This window comes from Mastomys coucha, unplaced genomic scaffold (genome assembly GCF_008632895.1).
Source record: "Mastomys coucha isolate ucsf_1 unplaced genomic scaffold, UCSF_Mcou_1 pScaffold15, whole genome shotgun sequence".
Taxonomy (NCBI): Eukaryota; Metazoa; Chordata; class Mammalia; order Rodentia; family Muridae; genus Mastomys; species Mastomys coucha.
Window position 1 is genome coordinate 103,898,595 of NW_022196897.1, and position 6,720 is coordinate 103,905,314.

The window sequence follows — 6,720 nt, forward strand, 5'->3', positions numbered from 1 at the left end:
AACCCGTGCCTTGCCTAGACCAGCACTTGGACACAATTAAGGGATCTCTTCAAACCAAACCATCTTTAGTCTTGACTCTCCTCTCCTCAGCCCGTTGCTTCCAGCCTGTCACCTCCATGCAGCACAGTCAGGCCCAGAACAGCCTGCTTGCTGCGAAAATCTTTTTTTTTTTTTTTTTTTTTTTTTTTTTTTTTTTTTTTTTTTTTTTTTTTTTTTTTTTTTTGTCTATCCAAATCTATCAACGACTCTTCTCCTCCTCTGCACTGAGGCTTCTCCTGCTTCTGGGATTCACTATAATTCAGCTACAGTCCTCTAGCAGGTCTGCCCTTCGACCAACACCTCAATTCCTTCACAGCTAGTCCCTGGTCGAGGCTGGCAAGTGCTCCGAAGTGGGTGGCTATCAGGTCTCTCTGTAAGGCTGAGGTGGGGAGTAGTGGTAACTGCATGAAAGGGGCTCCTCCTCTCACTCCTCCTATCCCTTGTTGCGCGCTTAGAAGATTCGAGAGGAGGCTGTCATGTAGGAAGAGGCCACAGACTCAAGGCCAGGTCCAAAATGGGAAGAATGACCCAACTCGAGCAGATGGGCAGATACCCATCTCCCCCTCGGGAGGACAGAACACTGAGAGAAGCCTAGAGAAATAGGGGTATTCATGAGACCCAACCTCTCTGCTTCCCTGCGCTAAGTGTGGAAGCCTGAGGTTCAAGATAGGAGGATTTTACCCGGGTTGTTCTTTCTGGTTTCTTGTAAAAGGTACAAGGCATCAGGAGGGACGGTTTGGCCATATTACTAAGGACAGTGATGAGGCCTGGCCAGGGCAGAGAGGCCTGTACTGCAGCCTACAACCTTCGTGACAACGAACCCCCAGCCCCCTATGCTGCGGCGCTGCAGCAGCTTGTGTCCCTGACTCCCCTCCCTCCTTCCTGCCCTCCGTCCATTGGCGGATTTCTCTTCGGCCCCGCCCAGCGACTGGCCTCTGGAGCCGACGCATGCGCAGGATCCCACCGCTGCCGCTGCTTCAGCACCAGAGCCCGGACAGCGGCGCCGCCCACGGGCATGGACGGTGGTAGCAGCTCCAGCAGCTGCAGCAATCTTCTCTTTGCCAGTTTCTGAACCGCAAGCAGCGGCCTGAGGGGAATACATTAGCCCCAGAAGGCAGCTGCCGGATCAAGTAGGAAGAACCCCTCCGTAGATCCTGCTGGAAGATCTTCTCAGTAAGCCTGCATCAGGTATCCTAAATAGCCGCCGCCACATATCACCTCATCCATTCTCCAGCTCTTCTGAAAGCCTTTCCCCCCACCCCAGAGGCGAGTATGTTTGTACACCTTCATCTTGCCTGGTCAGTTCATCCTCTCTCATCGACACTCGATAATGCCAGCTCTCTGCTTTCACCTCCTGGGGGACCTGCCCCACCCACTGTTCTCTCCTTTCCCCTAAGGCCGCAGATGTCCATTTCCTTAGCCTCTAGAGCTCCCCCAACTCCCTGAGGCCTTGCCTCTGCGTCTTTGCAAAGGGCTCAGGACCGCAGCTATGTCGGTCTGCATGTCCGGGAGCAAAGGGGTGTGCATGTACAACGGAAAAAAAAAAAAAAAAAAAAAAAAAAAAAAAAAAAAGCTGGTCAAAGCAGGTGTCCTAGGGAGGGAAGGCGACATTTGGAATCTACATCAGGGGCTGACTGTCTTTGTCCACCAGCATCAGTTGCTCGTCTGCCCACTGCCATCGGTTGCTCGGCTGCCCAGCATATCGTTGTTTGTTTTCCCTGCATGGCCTCCTGCTTGTGTACATACTGGTTTTAGTCCCAGTGTATGGCAAAAACTAGACTGAAGCCATGACCCCTGAAGGAGCATCCGGGGTGGGGTGGAAGAGAAAAAAACACCTTCCTGCTGAGCGCCCATTCCCAGATCTGGGTGTCCTTCATTTTTCTGACTTCATCAGACGTGTGGTGGAACGGTCTGGCCAGGTAGCAATATGGCGCCATTTCTGTGTCCTGCCTGACTCTGCCGCCCCCAGAATCTCTCTTCAGACATGGCACTACATCTTTCTCCTGCCTGGACTGAAATAAAAGGCATTTTTAAGAGTCAAAAGGCAGATGCAGAGACATTATCTCCAGATTATCTGATTTAAAGTGTACATTCTGTTTCTCAGAAGCAGGAGAAAGCCCCACAGGTGGAAGCAAATGTTTTCTCCCCTCTTTTATTAAATTATTAGTCTGAAAGATATAAAATATTATTCAAGAGGGCAAATCACAGTATGGGTATATTCTCCAGACCAGAGCACCGATCAGGGACTCTGCTTGGAGTCCACAACCTGACCAAAAGAAGGTGGGGCTGGGGCTGGGGGGGGGGTGCAGCTCAGTGATAAAGCATTTTTTCTAGCATTGGCAAAGCCTTAGGCTCCATCCCCAAACACTGCAGAGAAAAGGGGGGAGAGGAGGGAGGGAACAGTGACAAATCAGGGCAGGGCCCAGGACCAGGAGCATCTGTACAAGGGGCTACAGCATCATTGGCTGTCTGGCATATCTTGCCAAGGATCAGCCCTGTCTGTTCTCATTTCTCCCAGGCATGAGAACTACTTGTTCTCTTCCAGCAGTCCTCTGGAACCTCTGCTGATCTTTGAAATTCCCCAGAGACAGTGGATACTACACAGACATAACAATTTTGTTCAACTCAAGAGAAGAAACACAAATATGCTCCTGTTGAATTAAGCACCACCCTGGGGATTGTTATACCATAAAAGTACACACTATACACACTGCACACACACAATCACACATACATGCACAGACACACTACACAACACTACACTACAAACTTATCACACAGACACACACACAAACACACAACACTACAAACTCACATCACACACACGCGCACACATACACTGTAGTCCTTTCCTCCCAGTTCTAGAGATTAAACCTGAGCTTATGTGTGCAAAGAACATTTTCTATTACATCCTCATTTCCACCCTCAAGGTAACATGCAACTGTAATGCCAGCTCTTAGGTGGCTGGAACAGGAAGATCACAAGTTCAAGGCTACTCTAAACTACATAGACCTTGCTTTCTCCCTTTTCTTGGCCTCCCAAGACCCTTTCTCTAGGTCCCTGCCTCTGCATCTTCGCCTAGCCTACAGAGAGAGTATCAATCTTAAAAAAAAAAATTCAAGTATGGTAGCAAATTAACCCCAGAAGCATAGAGTTCAAGGCCATCTTCAGTTACATATTTAGTTCAAGGACTATATGCAGTCTCAGTTTGGGAGGTTGAGAAGGAGATTTCCATGACTTTGAGGCCAGCCTGGGCTATATATCAAAAGTGGAAGGAGAGAGAAAAAGAGATAGAGATAGAGATAGAGATAGAGATAGAGATAGAGAAAGAGAGAGAGAGAGAGAGAGAGAGAGAGAGAGAGAGGTCTTGTCTGCCTAGGCTGGCCTCCAAATATCTGAACTTTAGTTCTACAGTATTTTATAAATTCATTGACTGCAGAAGAGATGTTTGAGTACTTAATGATTTGTGTTTTTAAAATTACCACTTATTTTCTTAATGGTGTGAAGGGCTCCCCTCATCTGTCCTGGTCACTCTGTGGGATCACAGTGACATCCAGATGACTAGTCTCTGAGTTCAGGGAAAGATTATTTCATACAGATTTGCCCTTTCTGGAGCTCCTGAGTTGGGGCTCTGTGCCTGGGGCCAGGTTCAGCACTTTCTATTCCCCCCACCCCCAGACTTGGTGGGTGCAGGCAGGCAGCCCAGGAAGTTACTCATCCTAATTAGAGACCTAGCTCGTTTCCTTGGGAAGACTGAGACGAAGGTTCAACCCTACCACAGTCAGGCTAGACGATTTCAGATTTTCTACACTAGTATAATATGATGCAGAGTGAAGAAGGGTAAGCTTAGAATCAGTTGATCCTTGATCCCTGTAGAGGAACTGAAATGGTTAGAGGGAAGGAGCTGGAGCTATAGAGACCCAAGTGGAAGCAAATCAATGATAGAGACTAGATCCCCTTCAACAGAAGGAGTTTGGGAAAGAGAGTACTCCATTTCCCAGCAGTATGCTCTGTGGCTGACTTCTATTACAAATGAGACTGACATGCTAAGTTGGAGACTGGTTCCTAGGATAAGTCCTGTGCTCAGTGCTCTGAAACAGGCCCTTCACCTCTACCCTGGCTACTTGACGGTCTTAAGCTCTAGGAGGCAGGCCCTCCTCTAAGAGGGAGAGCAGAGCTGATGCCAGTCACATTGGGACCCAACTTAGCTCAGACACAGTGCTAAAAACTAAACAAACAAACAAACTGGGAAGATTGAAATAAAGGCCAAGCTCTACCGCAGCCAGGCTGGAGGTTTCCAGGCTCTCCTGAAATAATGATATAATGGTTGGCATAGTGTAGAGGGAAGAGGTTATGAACCGTGGTATAATCTAAACCAGTATGTACACAAGTAGGCAGCCGAGCAGGGGTCAGGGTATGTGTGCCGGGGAGAGTGTCATGTGACAAGAAGGGAGGCAAGCAGGCAATGGTGAAGTTAAAGACCTTCAGAGGCAAAAAGCAGAGACTGACAACTGTCTCTAGATTAACTGATTAGAAATATGTGTTGTGTCCCTCAAAGGGAAGAGAAAGCCCCACAGGTGGAAGCAAATGGTTTTTTTCCCCCTCTTTTATTAATGCATCAGTCTGGTACGTAGAAAGCCTCTTCAAGAGGGTAAGACACAGAAAGCCAGCTTTGTTCTCAAGAAACAGTTGCGTATGCTGGTGGTATTCAAGCCTTAGGACCCAATGTAGACTGAGTACTGTATTGAGCACATCGAATATACAAATAAATAAATGGACAAATAAATTGGAAAAAAAAACTATAGGTTTAAAAACTCTAGTAAATGTCAACATCAGGCATGGTGGTGTGCACCTGTACACCAAGCACTGAGGAGGCAAAGACAGGAGAGCTACAAGTTCAAGGCCAGCCTTGGTTACACAGTGGGCTCCTGTCTCAATAAGTAAATAAATTAACAGATGATGTCATGCATACACATGACCCAGGCATTTATCCAGCTTCTCTTTGGCCCAAAGGGACTGGCCTCCAAGGGCTAACACCTGGCTGCTTATGTCATTAGTTTTATGGAATCGTCTGAGGTCTTGCTTTAGAATGTCTTTGGTTAAATCAATATATTTCTAAATGTTAAATTAGTACAAATAAATATAAGTGATCTCAATTATGACATCAGATTTCAAATGCAGACATTACGAAATGGGGATATTACCTGAGTACCTAAAAGAGTCACGTTATCCGTGCAAAATATACTTCTTAAGAGAACATGGTCCCTGTGGTCCTGAACTTGGGAAAGAGTAGGAAAGTAAATGTGTCCTCCACATGCCAAGTTCTATTTCAGGAATGTCATGTGTGCTATATCAAAACCTTAGAGTTCAAAAGAAAATGCTCCAACCATTGTCTTTTCTGAGGACCCAGTCAAAAGGTGATAGAGCCTGGAGCCTACTTCCATTGCCTCCTTTTACCTTCAACATGAGGCTTGTTCTCTCTTAAACTGTTGATACGACCATTCTTCTGACAGGGGAGGAAAATAGGCAGAGTCCACCCATTATTTCCACTTTCTTGTCACGGTTTCTGGGCAGAACTTAGCCATTCAGCCACCACAGGCAATGTCCATTTGCCACTGTGGTCAGGGCTCTGGCTCATGACACATTTGGCAGGGCACCAGGTAGGCCTGGATGTTATAGCCAGTGTAGCATAAAACTGGACCTCCCCTGGGAGTCAGGCAAACTCTGCTGGGCTGGGTAAGCCAAGCAAGGTAAAGGAAAAGAAGACTTCGCCAAGTCATTCGGCCCTGAACTTCTCTGAGATCTCCAGGCAGTCTGCTCTGTAGCCATCTCTTTTCTGTCTTAAGACTGGCAATTCTGCCCCAGGAGTAAGGCTCGCCCTTCTCATGGAGCTAAAGAGTGGAACCAGATGTGTACACAGGGTGGTCTTGATGACTTATTTGGGGACCATCACTGACTTCTTCCTGGCACTTTCCTTGGCAGTTCCAGCTCCCTCTGTGAACTGTGCATACCCCACAAAGCAAACCTGAGCTTTGTTCATGACCCGTGCCAGAACTGTTGAAAAAGCAGCAATCCCGTTTGCTGAGCTTTCCAACTTCCCTCACCCCCACTAAAATTGGGCCATCTGATTTTTTTTTTCTCTCATAGAAACCAACATGTTGGGCTGTCTACATCTCCCAACTACCATGAATTCCCAGGGCCATGTACTGGGTCTTATTTATCATAATGCCACTCTTACCAGCCAGTCTAACCCTGTTCACTTAATGGACGACATCTTCTGGCCACCTGCTGTGTCTGTGAGCTGTTCAAGGCACTGCAGATACAGAGATGAACCTTTCTATGCATCAGTTTCTGCCTTCTCAGCCCCCACAGTGCACCTGAGAGACGGGGCATGTCTCTAATCTGATAGTTGCAGCAAATACATGAAGAAAAATCCAGTAGGACGATGGAACAGAGAAAGTGCAGGTGACTGGTTTAGAAAGAGTTATGAGTGACTCTTTGCAGGGACTCAAAGGATGTCTGTCAAGAGTATAGACAAGCTGAGCATAGTGGTCCCTGCCTGGAATCCCTGCACTGGGGAGGCAGAGGCAGGCAGATCTCTCTGAGCTCAAGGACAACACGGTTTACACAATGAGTTTCAGGAAAGCCAGAGCTACATACTGAGAGAGAGAGAGAGAGAGA

General features: G+C 47.4%; 1 protein-coding gene across 2 annotated transcripts in view; it reads left to right on the forward strand.

Moving 5' to 3' along the window:
* Window positions 1–975: 975 nt before the first annotated feature.
* Window positions 976–6,720, forward strand: part of Disp2 (dispatched RND transporter family member 2) — a 15,722-nt gene continuing 9,977 nt past the window's right edge. The window contains exon 1 of one of the 2 annotated variants that reach the window (XM_031371472.1): window positions 976–1,227. The gene's annotated coding sequence lies outside the window, so the exon portion shown is untranslated. The remainder of the gene's footprint in view (window positions 1,228–6,720) is intronic. The other variant, XM_031371473.1, reaches the window with a different exon arrangement.